The 22,158-nt window shown below is 42.2% G+C and overlaps 1 protein-coding gene across 4 annotated transcripts in view; it reads left to right on the forward strand.

The window, feature by feature from the left end:
* TENM2 (teneurin transmembrane protein 2) overlaps positions 1-22,158 on the forward strand; it is a 998,550-nt gene that overhangs the window by 528,284 nt on the left and 448,108 nt on the right. The window lies entirely within an intron of this gene.

The raw sequence follows: 22,158 nt of genomic DNA on the forward strand, positions 1-22,158 counted from the left end.
TGCCTCCATAAACTGACTTCACTGTGAGGTCCTGCCAAAGGTGGTTTCACTAAGCAGTGCCTGGGGCTTTCACAAAGTGAAGTCACCTCTGCCTCCTCTGCTTGCCAAGCAGGGACTTTTTAGCTAGAGACCGGGGGAGATTCATAGCCTTGTCACTACTGCTACAGAGGACGAAGTTGCTGTCATCAGCCCTCCTCTGCTGTGCCAACGTGCAGTGCATTCTGCCTGCGAAGAGGCCCGACTCAGAACGCGTGCTGAGCTAGCGACCAGAGGGGAAATGGCAGACCACAACTTGGAGAGTTGTTCGTTCTGCTAAAGAGGAGACTTGGGGACAGGATCGTTGCTCAACCTGGCTAAATCCGTGATCTTCCCATCTAGAGCTGTGACTTGGATGGGGCACCAAGGAGCATTTGCTGGGTGAGCGTGATCGCTCTTCAGCCAGCTTGGAAGGTTAGTTGTGTTGCCAAATGCTCCCTCCTTCCCTTGACAGCCCATTCGAAATCAGTCTTCCATGAATTCATCAAAATGTTTTTTTTTTTTTGTAGCGCCTCCACTTGGCTGCTTCCGTATCAATATCCCCAACCCAGGGAGGCCACTTGCCGGGTGTTCCCCAAACTGTTATCTGCACCTTCCTCCCTGGAGTGTCTTCCGCCCACTCCAGGGAAAGTGTCCTTTTCCCTCCGCTCATTTGCCGTCGTGACCATGTTTCAGTGCTGTCTTGGCTCGTATCGGATGAGCTGGGATACACCTCAAAGTGCTTTTGTTTCCTCTGAAAGAGGTTGAATCTGGGGGGGGTGGGGGGGGGACAGTGAAAAAATATATGTGGGAACGGTTTAATTGTCTCCATGAGGATTCTTAGTAATCAGGATGCCAGTGTGTGTTTTCCAGAGCCTAGAGCTGACATAAATAATGTAGCATACCTCACTCTGTGCAGGCTTGCCGAGGAATGCTGATGGAGAAAGAGCCAAACTGGGACCTGAAGCTCCGGGCTCCCGGCACAGCCTTTAAAATCCTTTTACTGAGTAGTAGTTTGGAAACAGCAGCCAGGGCCTTGGCGGGCTGTATATTCCAGGAGAAGCCGATGGAGGAGGAAGTTTGGAGGAAGCGGCCTCACTTGGTTTTGGGAGAAAGAACCTGGTGCAGCCTGGATGGCTCCAGTGAACCACTGGTTAACTTCTTTCTGTGTCCCTAATCCCAGAAGGAATAGGACAGCCCTGTCTAGTCCCTGAAAGCCTGGTAAGTGTGCAGCTGTTGCTAACAAGATATGACTGGCCCCTCCAACATAGTTAAAAGCATCTTGCTAGCCCTTTTGAGCCTCTTGTCTTAATGGTAAGAGCCAAATGAGCTTTGCAGGACAGCTAACCCCAACTGAAGTCCTGCAGCTTAAGCTCATTGACAGGCGAAGGATGCACTAGAGAGAGCCAGAGGGACCACAAACGCCACAGTTCATTCGCAGGAAGGAAACAAGTGTGTCTTTACGTGGGATTTTTACAGGAGGTCTGCCCAGCCAAATATCCAGTTGAAGCATCTTCCAGATTTTGATTTAAAGTGTAACTTAAGCCTTGTCTTGGCCACAGATTATAGAAGTGAGGGAAAAGATGCGGGGGGAGGGGGGTGAGGAAGATGGAGTAGAGGGATGTTAGAAATAATTCTCTGTTGTCGATATTAAGGGACAAATTCTGGGCATTCAGTAAAAAAGACAGCTATTCCTTGCTTGTACTCTGGTGGTTTAGAGAAGGACCTCAGGGAACATTTGTTTTTCTTTGTTGTTTTTTTCGTTTGCTTGTTTTTTTGTCTTTCCTTTTGACTAAGGCATTTGTGGTCTAGAAAAGAAGATTAAAGCAGGATCCGTTTCATTTATTTAGTTTGCCTCACAGACATGAAGTTTCAGAATGGTAGGTGTCAAGTATATTCTTACCTGTTGGGGAACTAACTGGGAGCAGGGTTCTCAAGCAGGAGATCTGAGCAAAGATGTGTTACCCAGTCGGGGCTGTTTTATGTTTTTGGCCAGTGATAGGAGCTGGTGTGTTGACGAAGAGAAAGTATAGATGTCGAGTTTGGTTGAACTGGAAGGGTCTGTGCAACTTGCCCTTTAAGAGATGGTTCTCTCTGCCGTTGCTGGTTTGACAATGATGGAACCTTGTTAAAGTGGGTTAAGCTATAACCCACTTAAATTGACAAACAAAAAAGTATAAAAATATTCAGACACTTTCATCATGGGACATGAGTATTTTTTTCCCTTTTAAGTTGTTACATAGTTGGTAGGGGTTTTTTCCCCCATTTAAAAAGTATCATCCAAATATGTTTTATAAAATAGCATTTGGAAATTTTGTTTGTGACTTGATCCTATGGATGGATTACCAGGAACTCAAGAAGCTGCTTATAACCATCCAATCGAACTGGTGGAAAAGGAGCAAGGTTTTTTTGTCTGAGCTTCATTTCACCCCCTCCCAGCAGTGCCCATGCTTTGTTTACCTACTGCTTTAAGGCGTTCCATGAAAACTTTTATTCGGTAATCGCAAGAGCTCTGCACACTGCCTCTCTGCTTGTGCAAATACATTCCTAAATCTGAGTTGTTGTTTTGTCTTGTTCTGTTTACCTTGTTGATTTCTGTCATCATAGAAAAGGACACGAGGCAGGGGCAGGTTATTGAGGTTTCTTTAGTCTGAGATTTCTTTAGTCTGAAAGATCTGTTTCAACAGTTTTCGAGCAAGTCTTCTATTCTTTGGACAATCACATGCCCATCTGTGAAATGGGCTTGAGATCTGACGAAAACGTTAATACCTCTGCCCTCTGGAAGCCACTCAGTCATGGTGGTAGATATTTGAAAGGAAAAAAATTGTAATAGAGAATTAGCTAAGGGTCTCTTTGGGCCTGAGTTTAGAAACGTTGTAAGCACCTAAAAACTGTGTTGCTTGTTGGTTTTTATTTATAAGCGCATTAGGAGAAAGTACATTTTAACTGCAGAGAGAAATACAATACTTCTAGTAAACAAAACTCGGCTTTTATAACCTAAGGAGTGACCTGGATAAATGTGAGGGATTGACAGAAGGCCGTGGTTCTTGGGTGCAAAGTCATGGCTTCATGTTTAATTTAACAAAACATTAAACATTTCATGTTTAATTTAATGAAACATTAGAGCACTAGGATTTGTCACCTTCATGACAGAATGTCAGAACTGTGGGATAGTTTCAGAATATATGTTCTTTCTGCAGAATTCACATGTGACACTGGAAATGTTTCACATCCGAAGACCTCTACTTTTTTCTAGGGCTCTTTTTTTTTCCCTCTGATCAAAGAAGGAGAAGCAAAAATGCAAGTCAAACAAGAAAAACACCACCACATTAGGCATGCACTACTAGTCTAGCTAATTTTAGGGGGGCTATTAGCAGGCGTTTAGGCAAATCTATTAACATTTAGCGTCAGCACAAATGGAATCGCATTTCTACTTCTTGTGTTTCTGACAAAATAAGCACAAGGATCTTCAGGATAAGAAAAGAATGGATGTTGCCATCATTTGTTACATAGTAAACTTTTTATTTAACCCACTCAGATTTTTCAATGAACTATTTAAGAAAGTGGGGTGAGTTATTTGGAAAAACTGAAGGAAGTGTATCTGTTTGATAAAGATTATTACCAATGAAAGAGAAGAAACCCTTTGTATGGCATTGCTTGCCAGTACAGCCTTCTTTTCTTGGTGGGAAAAATGTGGTTGCTGGTTGATAATGCTACTTTGCCTTTGGCTTGTGATGGAAAATTTCCGTTTTTGTATTTCAAAGTGCTAAAATATAGATATGTCCTACCACTCTGTCCATATTTTGCAGATTGGTGGGGCTCTGTTTTCAACTGATGCTTTCAATGTTTAGCTCCTTTGGATAGAAAACAAGAATTTATGTTTGAGCCGTGAAGGTGATTACCAATTCATAAAACGTGTGTATATGTGTACAGATATGTATTTATACAGACACGCAAACATATATACGCACACAACATAGAGGCATACAAAAGCCCCACCCCCCCCCCAAATTTTGCCTCCATTCATTTGAATTATCTCTTGCCCCATTTCTGGAATGTTTTTATAAAACACAACCAGCATAGAATTTTGCAAGTACAGTATTTGGTTTTATGATGGCAGGAGTACAAATACGTCTCCGCGTTATCATAGACTCAGCCTGAATGTGTGTGCTTCCTCGTGCGCTTGAAGTGGCTGAGACCAGATGCTTCAGCGAGAGATGTCCTATTAATGCAATTCAAAGGAGCACATGGCAAGAGAAGAATCGTTACGATGGTGACTGACCTGAAGAGCAAGTAGCTTTTTCACCTTTAAAAAAATGGTTTTAACCCTCTCCCAAGTAGCAGTTGAATACTTTCTTGAGTTGAATAATATATATTGTTTAACTCTCCTGGAGGTTGCATTCTGGAATGGGGGTGCAAAGGAGTAACCTGGACTGCTGGGGGGCCCTATTTCCTTTGGTGGGGATTGGGGGAGTCGGAAGGCCCCCTGGGCCGTGGCAGGAAGAATGGTCTGGGCTTACTCACCACCTGCTTACCAGGATGGCCTTTGGGTCCAAGGGCCGATTTCCAGCAGGGTGGGGTCAGCTTACCTTGGACTGGCTGGATGGGACCCGCTGTCCTCTTCCCCCCGCTGAGGAGGCACGCTGCGTGTGTTACCCTTCTCTGACCACCGTCCTAACCCACAGGTGGCTCTCTTCCCTTCCAAAGGCCTCTTTTGAGGCCCGTCTCTATGCTGGCACTCTGACAGGCACTGAAAGGAAAAGCAAATGAGACACGGTCCCCAGCTTGAAAAAGCTCCCGTCTCATGGGGTAGGGCTGCCAACAGAAAGGCAGAAAGCATAGACTTCGGTGCTGAGGAAGGAAAGCCTTGCACGGCGGCAGGCACCAGGTGGGTGCAGAAGAGAGGGCAGCCGGTCCTCAGCAAGAAGGTCAGGAAAGGCTTCGTAGAGGCCTTTGATCAAGAGAAGTAGCCTGGAAGGTTCCCCTGGAAGATGTGAGGCGGGGCCTTCTGGGCCCTGAAAATGGCCAGCAGTTGGCAGATCAGGGAACTTCAGACACTCAGTCCAGGAAGGCCGGTACCCAGAGCACGAGGAAGGCAAAGGATTGGACTAGAGAGATGGGCAGAGCCCTCATGATGCAATGCCATTACGTACCATCCAGGCTGGCCCACCGTCTCCGAAGTGTAAAGCAGCCAGGCCATTCACGGCAGTAAGCACAGCAAGGGCCGGACGTGCGGGTTATGGGAGAGTCCCCAAGCTTTGCAATTTCCACATCTAATTCAACTTAACTTAAAAAAAAAAAATTGCGCCGGCTGCCACTGTGTGGACCGAAGAATTAAATGTGAAGGTCCCAGATGGAGCCTGGGGGCTACAAGCTGGCATCCTTTGCACGTGGACCATAGGATGCTTGCAAAGGGATTTCTTCCTTCGGCTAAGATCCAACTTGCTTTTAATCTGGAAAGATTTTATAGAGGAGCTTTTATATATACATAAACAGTGTGTTTCGAGACACAGTGTCTCCAAAATTCTGTAATTTCCAAGTGCCCTCACTTGAAAATCTGGTTGCTGGAAGGGGAGGTGTTTATGTTTACCGGTGGATTTACATGTATTTATATAATGGCGGGTGTGTTCAGATTCCTTCACAGAGTCAAAGCTTCTGGAGGTGGAATCAGAAACCCAGGTTGAAATGCCGACTCTGTAGAGAAAGATACACACAATTAGCCTGTCACAGCTAATGAGGGCTTTTTTGCTTAGCCCACGTTGTACGAGGTTTGAGGGCTTTTTTCCTTTGTCTTTAACTTTTTAATCTTCTCACTAGCAATTTAACTTTCTACCCTACGGTCATGGCAGAGATGCTCCCACTTCTGTTAGAAAGCCCTAGCAGGTTCCGTGCTACCTTTTGAGAATGCAGCCCCCCCTACTGAGTGGGATGGTGGAAGGGAGGCTGCAGGTGATCACCTTGACCTTGACTCTCTGCTACCACTTGACCCGCATCTGGCCCCAGGCCGGGAAGGACTGATGCTTCTGCGTGGCGGTCTTGTTGGCTGCGTGTCCCAGGAAAGACTGGTCAGAGGATCCCATCCATCATCCCACAGGCTCTGCCTCCCAAATTGGCAGGGCTCCTTGTGCATTGCGAGCCAGGCTGGTGATGAGAAACCCAGGTGTGGGCCCTGGCTGCCTTGCTGGTTTTGAGGCAGGGTGCTGGCACTTGCGTTTGTTGAAGTGACTGAGCTCTCCGTGCCCTAATTTATCTGTCTGCAGAGTGGATGGTAATACTTCTTGTGGGAATAACGTTAATAATAATTGTTCAAAGATTTGGCCAAGGTGTCAGCTCAAACCCTAGTCCCACAAACCAGCCACAACTTCCGTGAGTTCCCCGGTTCCCTGGACTCTGCTCACGTTTCATTCCCAACACCCGCCCACCAGTGCCTGGGGTCTCAGAGTCCAATGGCCTATCACACCAGCACCTGTTCCTTTCTCTCCGCTCCATACTGATCCAGTTGTAGAACTCGGCCCCTTTCCCCTGGAGCGTGCAAAAAAGGAATCAACAAGTAGCAAACAAACACACAGGCAAACGCGGTCATCCACCCAAGACCTCTGTGCAGAGCAGACTGTACTCAGTTTGGGGAAGAGGAAGAGTTTCATATGCCAGCAATAAAAAGAACTTTAAGTGGAATGTTTGACACCCCCCTTGTTACACAGTCCCTGCAGCTCAAGGAACCACAGTCAGTAAGGATCTTTCCACTTGGGGCTCCAGCTGCCTGCCAAGCTCCCTGCTGTCTCTGTCTCTCTCTCTGTCTCTCTCTCTCTCTCTCTCTCTGTCTCCCTCTCTGTCTCTCTCTCTGTCTCTGTCTCTCTCTCTCTCTGTCTCTCTGTCTCTGTCTCTCTCTCTCCCTCTCTCCCTCTCTCCCTCTCTCTTGACTGGCCAGAAATTCAAGTGTTCCTCCCATTGCACTTACACAAAGCAGGTCAGCACTCCCCACCTCTGCCCCCAGAGCCAGTGCCCTTGGCAGTACATTGACAGACAGAAGCCAGTCTATTCTGGACTTAGCCTTTCTCTCTATCCCGACAGGCTCTGCCAGAGGAAGACAGTAGTGTAGAGATTTAGTTCCCCGCAGATGTGAATAATGCCATTTCCCACCACCAACCTCCAAGCCACCAAAAAGGGAAAGCTGCTGTTTTTGTTTTCAATAAGAGTTTTTCTGACACATAACAGTGCATTATATATTTCATTATGCTTTTCAATGCCCTTCCCCCAGGGATGATTGCTTGATTGATTGACTGATTGATTATAGAGGTAGTGTGTCCAAAAGGTAAGAGCACAGACTCTGGTGCTCTGTCCCTTACTAGCTGTGTGACCCTGAGTGAGTTAAAGTTCTCTGAGCTCCAGGTAAATGAGGGATAATCATGGTACCTCTCTGGTCCCTCTTATGGGATTCAATGAGATACTATCTCAGAACCCGGCACATGCAATGGTTATTTCCTTTGTCTGGACTCATTTTCCTCATTTCATTTTGATCTGAATTTTATGATAGGATTGTTCCTTTTATTTCCAAAGAAAGAAGAAGAATTTTGTTGAACTTGGTAGGGTGCTGGGATTCTGGCAGAGCACACCTCAGCCCACCACGTGGAAACTGACACAAGTTACTGGCCTCCCTCTGTTCAAGACAAAAGCGGGCGCTTCTGCTGCTTTCCTGGGAGCAGGCTTTGGGGTTAGTGTCTGTTTCTCGGCAGTAACGATCTCTCCTACTGCTAACAAACCCGAAGTGGTTCAGAATAACTGGCCTTAGCAGAACTTTTTTTTCCAAGCAGAGTATTACTAGAAATGCAAACACTCAAAATTATCTCATTCGTCTTCGGTGGCAGAGAATCCGATTGTTCGCACTTGGTTTGCGCCCTGAGAGGGCGGGGCTGGCAGGGGGGCAAGGACGATTATGGCAACTAAATTTTAATCAACAGTTTCAGTGACAATATTGAATTAAAAAGTTACTAGTTACTAGTTAGAGCGCGGCTTAGCTCCTACACGGGCAAATCAGTCATTCTGTGCTGATTAATATCTATTCAGAGCAGAGAATGTATTATGGATACTAAATTATCATAGGAATGAATGCAGTCTTTTTAAAGGCCTTAAAATATGTTAATAAATACAGTATTCCAGCACCTGCAGCTCAAGAAACTAAAGTCATTAAAGATAGATATAATTATATTTATTATTGCAGGGATCTATGTGGGGGGGGGAAAAACAGTTTAATGAGCATGAATGAAACAGGGGTTCTTTATTTAGAACTTCTTACCTAAAGAAACTGTTCCCTGTGAGGAGGTATTTCATAGAACCGTTGAATTAGAAAACTATACAAAAGGTAAATTAGAGACAATAATATTCTAAGTTTTGGGCAATGAACTTCAGAGGTCCACTGGGGATATTGCTAAACTCTCCAATCCCTTCTCATTGAACTTGGCATGGGATTCAATGTCCTCCACCATACCTGTCACTCCCCCAGCTTCAGTTTCCACCACCTTCCCATTTATGCTCCAGCCGAGAGCCCCACCCTCCTTACAGTTTCTCAAACAGACCCAGCTCTTGCCCACCTCAGGGCCTTAGCACATGCTTTTACTTCAGTGTGATGTTTATTTTGCACCACTTCCTTAGGACATCGCCAGCCTTGGTCCAATCAAATTTTCATTACCAGCTCATTGAATCCTCACAACAGTCTAATGGACTAAATCCCATTGTCGTCCCCATTCTACACACAGGGCAATAAGTCAGAGAGAGACCAAGGGCCTTGCCCTAGGTCCTGCTGACTTGAGGTCTTCTCTTTGCCACAAAGTTTTGCTGCTGCTTTGTCGGGTTGGCTACTACCATCCCTCAACTCTCAGCTCAGATGCTGTCCTTGACAGGTCTATGTCAAGTCACCCTCCCCCATTTAATCTCTCAGGATCCAGTTTATCCTTTGCAGTGCATATTAGCACAATTTAAAACGGTGATATGCACGTGTATTTTCAGTCATTTTCATTCTCTGGCACTACTGTCATGTCCATGAAGGCAGCAACTGTTCTTGTTTGATGCTGTGTCCCCAGCCCTATTCAAGTGACTGACATTTAATAAGTACTAAATAAATATTTGTTTAATGGGCCCTTAAACTCATATGTTCACCATTTGCTGTCTATAGCTAGAATAAATGATATTTTTCATCCATCCAGATAGATTGACAAATAGGTGAAAAAATATTTTTTTTTCAGATTTTCAAAAAGAGAAGATAACTTTCTTTTGTGAAAAATGGCAGCCTAGTATAACCATTTCTGTATTATATCTGGGTCCTTAGACACAAAAAGTTGGAAATGGCGATTGAGAAAAACTCCTGTCTGACAGGTAAGGAATCAGAGAAGCTGGGAGGAGAAGCCACTTGCTCAAGGTACGGAGGTGGTTAGGACAGGGTTCAAGAGCAAACCCTAGTGCTCTTGGCTCATCATCCAGTGTTGTTTCTGCCCATCTGCCTTGCTTACACATTGTGCTTGGCAGGTCAGGAGTGGTAGTTTGAAGCTCTCTTATTTTCTTAAATCTTGATGGTGTTGGAGGTGAAAATTAACTGTCTGCCTATCCTCGTGGTGGAATGCATTTGAAATGCTATTTCCTGTTATGAAGTGGAAGAAGAAAAATAAACAAACACACATTGTGCAGAATTAAAAATGGAGGTCCTAATGCTGTACATCACGCCCTAGAGGAAGACACCAGCCTTAGAGAAACTGTCTCATTTCTCTGGTTTGCCAGCTTGTTGGGGACATAATCTGGCCCCTAAAATCCCCAACACCATGATTTTTTACCATTTAGAAGCTGTGGATCACACTGAGAATGTGATTAAACTTTTGAGCCATATGCCCAGAGAAAAGGAATATGGACAAACATGAAACATTTTGCAAATCATTTCAAGGAGCTCATGGACACATTTTTATCCATTTCATAGATCTCTAGAGGCCCATGGATTCTAGTTTAAGAAGCCCTGGTAGCACATAGCACATAACACATAACAGTATTAGTTCATTATAATAGCTACTATTTATTAAGCTCTTATTATGTGTGAGACAACTGGCTCATTAGATGGATAGATAAGTATGCTTTATATATAAACTATACATATTATATATGCCAATTTTTTTTTACTTAGTCCTCAGGTATCACAATTGTTCCCATTTTACAGATGAGGAAACTGAGGCTCAGAAAAGCTAAAGAAGCCAGAGCATATTGGAGCCTGGATTAGAACCCAGGTGATCTGATGCCATAGCCACATAAAGGCAGGCACAGGATGTTTTCATAAAGTAGGCCTTGACCAGCCTGTATGTGATGCCATGGTAAATCCCATGGTAGAAAATAAAGGCTAAATAGGACACCTTCAGAGTGTCCATGAAGGCTACAAAGGGCTGAAGACTCCATACTTCAGATCTTTCATTTCCTCACAGAGAGGCAATCAGAATGGTTTCAGGGTATATCCTCTTTCCAAGAAGTGCCTTCCACCCTCCTACATATTGGGAGGGTGGAAGGGGCTCCCAGGGGCTTGAACTGGCAGTTCTTGTGGTTTTATTATAGCCCGTATTTAGATAAGTTTCAATTTGAGAATGTCTGCCATCAGATGGGCAGGTGGGTCCTGTCTGAATGTGAAACCATCTTAGGAATATTCAGAACTAACTGGATTTTGTCAGCATACTTTATAAGAGGCTATTAGTGTGAAGTGTATTCAGTTATTTCTTGCTTTCCTCAAGAGAATTAACAGTGAACCTGTTAGAAGTTGCTTGAGAATATTCCTGTAACTATTTTTAATTCCTTCTTTCTTGTTTAAAGGAAGCAAAATCATTTTTACTTAGACGTGGATGTCATTTATCAAGTTAGAACTAATAACTTTAATGAATTTGTATACTTCTGTTTCTTTTTCATTCATTGGGCTTTATCTAGCCATTTTATCTTGTAATTCATGTCCTAGGCACCAGCTTTGATCTAGGCCTCTGGCTGGGCGCTGAGAATTAAGAAGTGAATCAGATACAGCATCTGGCCTCAAGGAGCTTACAGTCTAGTAGGAGAGGAGGCCATGTAAACAAATCTGTGTAATGTGTTGTAACGCATGGTATAGTGTGGAAGCAGCAGCGGGAATGGTCGGCTCGTGTTCAGAAGTTTATGACTGGCTACAAGCACAGACTGGGAGAAGCAGCTAAGAAAACTGTATTCCCGGGAATAAGGATTCTTAAACTTGAGTAGGCATCAGGATCCCTCAGAGGGCTTATTAGAAACACAGCTTGATGGGCCCCAACCTGAGATTCTAATTCAGTGTGTATGGGGTGGGTCCCCACATTTGCATTTCTAACAGGTCCTTAGATGATGGTGAGGTTGCTCGTCCAGGGAACGTACTTTGAGAACCCCTGTTCTAGCATTTCCGGAGGACAGATGGTATAGAAAATACTCACTCTTGTTTCTAGGGTTTTATCCCCTTAACTTAAAAATATTTTATCCTCTTGTCACTGAGTCCCAGCTCATACTGCTCACCACACAACAGGCCGATAAATTGAGAGACAAGGTCTTGGGGCAAGGAATGGGGACTGTATTCAGAAAGCCAGCAGACTGAGAAAGATAGTAGACTAGTGTCCCAAAGAACCATCTTACCAGAGTTAGAGTTCAGGCTTCTTTCATATTAGAAGGGGGGAGGGTATCAGTTGCTGCAAACTTCTTGGTGTCAGAATCCTTTGTTCTTACAGCTGTCCACATACGTCAGGTCACGATGTTCCTATAAACCTCCAAGGAGACAAATGTTACTCTCTGTTCTGCAACTCTTTATCTCTATAAGAATGGAAAAGTATTATACCTTTAAAGGTCAGAGCCTTGAGAACGGGCTATCCTGTATATTTTAGGCTATAGGTGACATTCTTAACTTGTAGCAAAAGCAATAGAATACAAGGTTAAAGTAAAAGAAACACGTCCAATATGGAGTCAAATTTGTTCTTCCCCATTATACTCTCTCTGTCTTCAGAGTTTCCTTATGAATGTGTGTGCTTCTGTTCTCTACTTTGAAAGTGTAGCTCTGTAGTGTTCTGAAAGCTCTTTTGTAAGTGCCTGACTTTGACCTCTCATAGGAGGGAAGGGCAAGATACTAAGAAAAACGATAGGCCACTTATACGAATCATGAGTTGTATGAATTCTTATGGATGTGAGGGTGTGAAGATGAGTTTCTTCTGAAACAACGGTCAGCACTGATTCTCACAAAATACTGTGGACGGACAATTAAATGAATAAGGTGGTCAAATTTCAGATCCACTCCTGTACATCTGCAGGTTGTCTCAGGTCCTATGGGGCCTATGTCATACTCCCAGAGGAATGAAAAAGAGAGACAGGAGACCAGCGGACACCAAGAAAGCCTAACACAGTGGCAGTACGGCAGCCTTTTCCTAAACAGAGTCACGTTCTTGGCCAAATGCGATGGGAAATACGAACTCATGTCAGAAAACAATACCCAGTTCCTAGATTGATGATTCTTGCTCTTCTCGTTTATTCTTTTTGTCCATTTTGCACAGGAAATAAGAACCTTGTGGACAGAAAGATCATCATTTGTCAATCCTTTGCAGCAATTTTCCTAACAGTTCTTTCAGCTTTAAATGCTTTTATGCATCTGTCAGTATCATATAATAGCCTTAATGGGAGGGAAAAACAACAACAACAACAGTAACAGCTATTTGCTGCATAAGAATGAATTGAGTGGCTCTCTCCTTCCTGGACCGCAGTGAAAATGATGGTCCGTCCACACGTGGGTTTCCACATGCAGCTGTGCTGTTATTATTTGTACGTAGACCTTAAGTTGTCTAATTTTTATGTGTATAGGCATGATGTCAATTGAGAGAGGGAATGGACCAAAAAATATATATTTAGCATCTCAGAGATGAGACAAGTCAATAAACAGCTTGATTACTAATTCATTCAGGAACAAAAAAAAATGGCTTTCTAAACTGAAACGACCAAATCCAGTAACTAACTGTTTGTCAGGGCAGTAATAATGGTATTTGTATCTCTTTTAATTGGCTTTAACCTTTCCCTTCATGTGTGCGGTATTAAAAAATTAAAGAGGAAAGTATTTAGAGGCATAGATTTACGGCGCTGCGTAGATTACATGCTTTTAATGAGGTCAGGACAATAAACCATCTGAGCAGAACCTGCTGCCCAATGATGAATTACTCCCTTTTACAATAGATAGACAACAGCGAGTGTGTGGGTACCCACGCACGCTCACAGGCGCATCTGTAGACCAAGTGATGCTCAGCTTTGCTGTTGAGCTAGCACAGTGTTTCCAGTTACAGGGAGGGTCAGGGAATTTTCAAAATACAGAGCTGCAATATACCAGGTGAAAAAGTGAAACTTGCAGAATAAAATGCACAATGTTTATGTTAGATATTGACTCATGTATGTCTGTTTATGTACCAGTATAGATGGATGGATGGATGCAAGGAAGGATGGAGAGGAGGAAAAGGAGGAGAGAGGATGGGAGGGAGGGAGAGAGGGAGGAAGGGAAAGAAATACAGATAATCTGGAAGGAGCACATAGTGGTGTGCTAGAGCTGGCTTGCACTGTCTTGTAAGAGCTGATTGTGTAACACCCTTTCCCAATTCCATCATATTCTTAGTTTAAAAATGCACATGGTGAAAGTATTTATTCCACAGAAAAAAGTAAATGCTTTTATAACCCAGAGCTTTTTTTCTGGAGAGCCAATTGTTAAGCCTTTAGCAGCACACTGCTGGACATACAACAAAGCATTCAGAGTGGTTATACCTAGAAAGTGGGTTTATTAGGAGAAGGAGGGGGAAATGAAGCAAGAGTGTTGGGAATGAGAAACAGGCATCTTTCCTTTTTGTTTTATACATTTCTTTATTCCTTCCATTTTCATTAAGCATTTATTACTTTTATAATATTAATAATTCCTTTTAAGCATTTAATTTTAAAATTGGTTTACAAATATCACTGAAACTTTTTAAAAAAATACAGAAATAGAATTAGTCACCTTTACTTTGTAAGTCAGGTACAAAGCATTTGTACAAGGAAAAACAATTCAGACAAGTGATAGAATCAAATAGTCAAAGGACTTAAGACTCAGCCAGAAGTGTGTCCTTTGGTGGTGAAAACTTCCTCCGTCTTCCAAATCAGAAGGAAAACAGAAACACAAGGTGTGAATGTAGATTGGTCCAGGAGCGTGGAGTGTTTGCTGCCAGATCCCATCCCACAACAAATTCTGGTGATGAAAATCACATGGTGTATGTCCAAAGCTCATCTCCTCATGTTGACCAGTTGAGCCAAATCATATGGTCTTTACCTAATCAGTGACCTTGAGTTGGCAGTGTGAAACATTGCTAATGAGGAGAAAAGCACTCCACTCCAGAAATGGAGCTGAAACCCCACTGAAAATGTACCATCCATGGGGACCAGCCAGTTTGTCACCAACCAAAGTGATGGTGACACTTCCTTTTGCCACTTTGAGACGCTGAGATCTCTAGTCAACCTCAGTAAGGTGCAGAGTAAAGAAGGCTCACCATTGCCCCCTCCTCTCCAAATCCCTACGTTCATCTCCGTTCTGTCTCCATGACAGCAACCAACTCCAGGTGATATCCTACCAATGACCGAATTGCTCTTATTCCCTCGGACTCTTACAAGTGAAAGTCCCGCATCTAAAAGCCAACACTTGAACCATTCATGAAGACAGATGCTTGATTTTATAAACATGTATTCATTCATTCAACACATAATTCTTTTACTGACCAGGGTTCTTGGCGTCCTTAATCAATAGAATTGATAGGAGGCCAGATAAGAAATATAGGCAAGGCTTTATTGGGGGCCCTGCAGCAGCAGGGGGGGGGGATGGAAAACAAGTAACAGGTTCCCTTGCTGGCTCGCTCACTGAGGGGGTGCGAGCTGGTTCCTTATATGAGGTGAGGATAGGGGTGTGTCCAGGGCTCGGGCCGGAGGGGTGAATTAGGTGGTTTGCCCACCCCTTTGGTGGTGTTTCTGCAGGGGGCGTGTGCGGTACCCTGCTTTTGCTCCCAACACCCTGTTTTTGCTCCTGGCTCTTCAGGAATGTCAGTTGGGCTTTTTGGTCTCCGTGTATCTCGTTGCGCATAACTTGCCCCATCTGCGCATGCACGCAGTTGTTTTTAGTCCCTTACGGTTTCTTTGTGTTCTGTTGCTCGAGGAGACGTTTGTGCAGGTGCAAGCACTGCAGCGAAGGGTCCCAGGTCCCAGCCTGTCTCAGTTCTATGTGCCTGGCACTGGGTTAGGTGTGGGGATACAGTCGTAAACACATCAGACAAAGACCTCACTTACCTGAAGCTGACATCCTGGTAAATGGAGACAGACATAAATAGGTAAACCAATAAAAAATACCGTCGCGTGAGTAACCTTTGAAAAACAATGAAATAACGGGGTGTGATAGAGTAAAAAGTACTTTATATCTTCGCTTTAGAGGGGAGAAAGGCAAAACATTTCTGGGAAGGTAAACTTTGAACTGAAATGGGAACGACAAGGAGCAGCCAGCCATGTGTAGATCGTGATGAGATGTAGGTCCCAAAGGCTCTTTTTTTTTTTAATTAATTAATTAATTTTTGGCTGTGTTGGGTCTTCATTTCTGTGTGCAGGCTTTCTCTAGTTGCGGCAGGCGGGGGCCACTCTTCATCGCGGTGCGCGGGCCTCTCTTGTTGCGGAGCACAGGCTCCAGACGCACAGGCTCAGTAGTTGTGGCGCACGGGCCCAGTTGCTCCGCGGCATGTGGGATCTCCCCAGACCAGGGCTCTAACCCGTGTCCCCTGCATTAGCAGGCAGATTCTCAACCACTGCGCCACCAGGGAAGCCCCTAAAGGCTCTTTATGGAGGTTTCTCTGCTCCCATTGTGGGTGCACCCACTTTTAAGACTGGGTGCAATGAAGGGCACTGTAGGTACTTGCTTGCTTTCCTGGTAACTATCTCCAAGCAAGTTCACTGCTCCAAGTACTTCTGAGAAATATTCAAAATGGGCATCGTTTGTGTATGTGTAGCTGATGTCATGTTCTTAACTAACCCTGAGGTGGTTTACCTTTCAGTGTAGTGGAGAGCATGAAAGAAAGAAAGACAGGGCAGTCATAAGTTGAGATGTCATCAACAGTTGTAAATTGCGTCTGTACAATGTGAACAAAGAGACAACGGTGTGTTGGAGGGGAATGTATGCAGACTTTGGATCAAGAAATATGTGGGTTCAAATGCCAGCACTGCCACTTAGTGTCACTCGCACGGTATGGACCCGCTCTGAGTACTCAGGGCCCTTGCCTGTAACGTGGGGATATAAAAATGCCCTCTTCATACGGGGATGGTGAAAATGGAATAAGATCCTGTCTATAAAGTGCCTGGCTCAGAGCATCCTCCTGGAGCTTCCTTTTAGAGAAATTTCTGGAAATATTGCTGAACTGTGACTCACCAGAGTGAGACTTTCATTGCATGGGGACAGGGAGAGCCCATTCTTGCCTTTGCTTCAGTCTTTATGTTGGGTGCAGCGCTGCAATTTGGGACTTGAAGCTGTAGTAGAATGTCCCAGATTGGGCAAGAAAATTGGGAATGCAGATGTCATTTTTTTTGGCATGATCCATCACAGAAGACAAAAGAGACAGGATCAGACGTGTACTCAGCAAGAGAAAAACCCATTCCCTTAATATTTTATTTAAGAGTTAACCTCTGCCCTTCCCCTACCCGCTTCTCCTTCTCTCTTGCTTCTTTTAGTCCTTTTTGGTTCTCCCTGAAGCACCAGAAATAAAGCTCAGCTCGGAACCAACTGGTCAGAGTCCTTGAATCACATCCCACGTGCAGCGTGGTTTACACAGCAAATGGCATTGCCTGAGAATAGAATTGTAAGGACATGCATGAATGCTGACTCTAGTCCTAGGGGTAATGGAAGCTGCATGTGAATATAAAAATAAAAACTCAAAAACCTTGGGAAAAAATGAACACGACGAAAGCAGCAAGATGGTGGTTTTACGTTTTCACCTTTAATTGCCTAAAAATATCAATACAACATCTTCCTTGGACAATCTCCCCAACCTCCCTCACCTCTTTTTCAATGGGAGTGGGAAAGTGATTTGGAGAAAGAATACTCACTGAATTGATAGAGCAGTGGTTACCCCTGGGAAGTACAAGTGGAGGCCTGGAAAGGACGTTATTTTTTATTTTAAACACATGTATCACTGCTTGATTTTGTTTTGAACCAGCCTGTACTACTTTTTAATTAAGAACTGTACCTTTTTAAAAACCAAGGAGGAAGAGAGAAGAGTTACTTTCTACACAAGACAGCTACATTGTTTTTAAGTAAGTTTTATTAACAAGTGACAATTACTTTTTTATGATACATTTAAGATAGTGAATTATGAATGACTGAAAATCCCCTCCAGCCTAATTGGGAACCATTATGTCTGGTAATTGCCACTGATTTCTGCAAACAGTCATTTTTCTCTGGCCTATTAACATAATTTGAATTTTTAATTGCCCTTCATAATTGTCTATTGGAGCTAACAAACAGTCCCATTCACCAAAGGGTTTCAGACCAGGCGTCACCCCCAGAGAGCTCATGCTGGAAACTCAAAGACCACTGGAGGACACTATTAGGACTTGGTGGATTGTCAAATTGAGGTGGCAGCCATGGTGACAAATGTGACACATCTTTTTAAAGACCCACCAGGATGATACATTTTCAGACTTCTGCATCATTGAGTTTGTCCGCTTTGTTTTGAAGCTACCTCACCAAAAATAAAAAAAAAAAAAGGAAGAATGTCACACTTTTAACAATTTTAATGAGGATTTTCATACCAGTACTTTATCTATTGCACTATGATAAGTGTGAACATTCTGGAAGAAGGGAAGAACATGTCATGCCCCATTTCCTATAGGATTTTTTGTATAAGTAACTCTGTGACATCAGAAAGGGACAGAATTCCCACTAGAGATATGTACATATCTTCATATATGTAGAATAACATACGTATTAACTACAAAGGCATTTTATGTTCATTTTTCTAAGTTAAATAAATTCAGAAAAGTACAAAGAGAAAAATATGGAGAAAATTAACTATAATCCTACTAATAGTATATAGTATATTTTTGCATAAATGCATACATATATGTATACTAGTGTTTATAATGTATTTTCTCACATAATTTAATATTCTTCTAAGATACTATTTTTAAGGACTACATATGGTCCAACATATGGATTCACCATTGGTTATTGAAGCACTCCACTCATGTTGGATATTTAGTTTCTCAGTTTTTAGCATTACAAAAAAGTGATGTGCATTTCCTATCCATCTCTGATAATCCCCTCAAGAAAATGTCCTAGCAGTTGAATATACCCTTGAATCACCCTCCAAAAAAGTTGAATTTCATGATACACACTCCGAGCAGTATATGCGTGCTGAATTTCCCATAATTTTCCCAGCATTAGATATTTTTTCCCCCCTATTTTTTTTTTAATCAGTCATCAATTTTATACACATCAGTGTATACATGTCAATCCCAATCGCCCAATTCAGCACACCACCATCCCCACCCCACCGTGGTTTTCCCCCCTTGGTGTCCATATGTCTGTTCTCTACATCTGTGTTTCAACTTCTACCCTGCAAACCGGTTCATCTGTACCATTTTTTTAGGTTCCACATACATGCGTTAATATACGATATTTGTTTTTCTCTTTCTGACATACCTCACTCTGTATGAAAGTCTCTAGATCCATCCATGTCTCAACAAATGACTCAATTTCATTCCTTTTTATGGCTGAGTAATATTCCATTGTATATATGTACCACTTCTTCTTTATGCATTCGTCTGTCGATGGGCATTTAGGTTGCTTCCATGACCTGGCTATTGTTAATAGTGCTGCAATGAACATTGGGGCGCATGTGTCTTTTTGAATTACGGTTTTCTCTGGGTATATGCCCAGTAGTGGGATTGCTGGATCATATGGTAATTCTATTTTTAGTTTTTTAAGGAACCTCCATATTGTTCTCCATAGTGGCTGTATCAATTTACATTCCCACCAACAGTGCAAGAGGGTTCCCTTTTCTCCACACCCTCTCCAGCATTTGTTGTTTGTAGATTTTCTAATGATGCCCATTCTAACTGGTGTGAGGTGATACCTCATTGTAGTTTTGATTTGCATTTCTCTAATAATTAGTGATGTTGAGCATCTTTTCATGTGCTTCTTGGCCATCTGTATGTCTTTTTTGGAGAAATGTCTATTTAGGTCTTCTGCCCATTTTTGGATTGGGTTGTTTGTTTCTTTAATATTGAGCTGAATGAGCTGTTTATATATTTTGGAGATTAATCCTTTGTCTGTTGATTCGTTTGCAAATATTTTCTCCCATTCTGAGGGTTGTCTGTTCGTCTTGTTTATGGTTTCCTTTGCTGTGCAAAAGCTTTGAAGTTTCATTAGGTCCCATTTGTTTATTTTTGTTTTTATTTCCATTACTCTAGGAGGTGCATCAAAAAAGATCTTGCTGTGATTTATGTCAAAGAGTGTTCTTCCCATGTTTTCCTCTAAGAGTTTTATAGTGTCCGGTCTTACATTTAGGTCTTTAATCCATTTTGAGTTTATTTTTGTGTATGGTGTTAGGGAGTATTCTAATTTCATTCTTTTACATGTAGCTGTCCAGTTTTCCCAGCACCACTTATTGAAGAGACTGTCTTTTCTCCGTTGTATATCTTTGCCTCCTCTGTCATAGATTAGTTGACCATAGGTGCCTGGGTTTATCTCTGGGCTTTCTATCTTGTTCCATTGATCTATGTTTCTGCTTTTGTGCCAGTACCATATTGTCTTGATTACTGTAGTTTTGTAGTATAGTCTGAAGACAGGGAGTCTGATTCCTCCAGCTCCGTTTTTTTTCCCTCAAGACTGCTTTGGCTATTGGGGGTCTTTTGTGTCTCCATACAAATTTTAAGATGATTTGTTCTAGTTCCGTAAAAAATGCCATTGGTAATTTGATAGGGATTGCATTGAATCTGTAGATTGCTTTGGGTAGTATAGTCATTTTCACAATATTGATTCTTCCAATCCAAGAACATGGTATATCTCTCCATCTGTTATTATCATCTTTAATTTCTTTCATCAGTGTCTTATAGTTTTCTGCATACAGGTCTTTTGTCTCCCTAGGTAGGTTTATTCCTAGGTATTTTATTCTTTTTGTTGCAATGGTAAATGGGAGTGTTTCCATAATTTCTCTTTCAGATTTTTCATCATTAGTGTGTAGGAATGGAAGAGATTTCTCTGCATTAATTTTGTATCCTGCAACTTTACCAAATTCATTGATTAGCTCTAGTAGTTTTCTGGTGGCAGTTTTAGGATTCTCTATGTATAGTATCATGTCATCTGCAAACAGTGACAGTTTTACTTCTTCTTTCCAATTTGTATTCCTTTTATTTCTTTTTCTTCTCTGATTGCTGTGGCTAGGACTTCCAAAACTATGTTGAATAATAGTGGTGAGAGTGGACATCCTTTTCTCGTTCCTAATCTTAGAGGAAATGCTTTCAGTTTTTCACCATTGAGAATGATGTTTGCTGTGGGTTTGTCATATATGACCTTTATTATGTTGCGGTAGGTTCCCTCTATGCCCACTTTCTGGAGAGTTTTTATCATAAATGGGTGTTGAATTTTGTCAAAAGCTTTTTCTGCATCTATTGAGATGATCATATGGTTTTTATTCTTCAATTTGTTAATATGGTGTATCATATTGATTGATTTGCGTATATTGAAGAATCCTTGCATCCCTGGGATAAATCCCACTTGATCGTGGTGTATGATCCTTTTAATGTGCTGTTGGATTCTGTTTGCTAGTATTTTGTTGAGGATTTTTGCATCTATATTCATCAGTGATATTGGTCTGTAATTTTCTTTTTTTGTAGTATTTTTCTCTGGTTTTCGTATCAGGGTGATGGTGGCCTCATAGAATGAGTTTGGGAGTGTTCCTTCCTCTGCAATTTTTTGGAAGAGTTTGAGAAGGATGAGTGTTAGCTCTTCTCTAAATGTTTGATAGAATTCACCTGTGAAGCCATCTGGTCCTGGACTTTTGTTTGTTGGAAGATTTTTAATCCCAGTTTCAATTCCATTACTTGTGATTGGTCTGTTTATATGTTCTGTTTCTTCCTGGTTCAGTCTTGGAAGGTTATACCTTTCTAAGAATTTGTCCATTTCTTCCAGGTTGTCCATTTTATTGGCATAGAGTTGCTTGTAGTAGTCTCTTAGGATGCTTTGTATTTCTGCGGTGTCTGTTGTAACTTCTCCTTTTTCATTTCTAATTTTATTGATTTGAGTCCTCTCCCTCTTTTTCTTGATGAGTCTGGCTAATGGCTTATCAATTTTGTTTATCTTCTCAAAGAACCAGCTTTTAGTTGTATTGATCTTTGCTATTGTTTTCTTTGTTTCTATTTCATTTATTTCCACTCTGATCTTTATGATTTCTTTCCTTCTGCTAGCTTTGGATTTTGTTTGTTCTTCTTCCTCTAGTTCCTTTAGGTGTAAGGTTAGATTGTTTACTTGAGATTTTTCTTGTTTCTTTAGGTAGGCTTGTATAGCTATAAACTTCCCTCTTAGAACTGCTTTTGCTGCATCCCATAGGTTTTGGGTCGTCGTGTTTTCATTGTCATTTGTCTCTAGGTATTTTTTGATTTCCTCTTTGATTTCTTCAGTGATCTCTTGGTTATTTAGTAACGTATTGTTTAACCTCCATGTGTTTGTGTTTTTTTCCCTGTAATTCATTTCTAATCTCATAGCGTTGTGGTCAGAAAAGATGCTTGGTATGATTTCAGTTTTCTTAAATTTCCTGAGGCTTGATTTGTGACCCAAGATGTGATCTATCCTGGAGAATGTTCCATGTGCCCTTGAGAAGAAAGTGTAATCTGCTGTTTTTGGATGGAATGTCCTATAAATATCAATTAAATCTATCTGGTCTATTGTGTCATTTAAAGCTTCTATTTCCTTATTTATTTTCATTTTGGATGATCTGTCCATTGGTGTAAGTGAGGCATTAAAGTCCCCCACTATTATTGTGTTGCTGTCGATTTCCTCTTTTATAGCTGTTAGCAGTTGCCTTATGTATTGAGGTGCCCCTATGTTGGGTG

This window comes from Balaenoptera ricei, chromosome 3 (genome assembly GCF_028023285.1).
Source record: "Balaenoptera ricei isolate mBalRic1 chromosome 3, mBalRic1.hap2, whole genome shotgun sequence".
In the NCBI taxonomy this organism is placed as follows: Eukaryota; Metazoa; Chordata; class Mammalia; order Artiodactyla; family Balaenopteridae; genus Balaenoptera; species Balaenoptera ricei.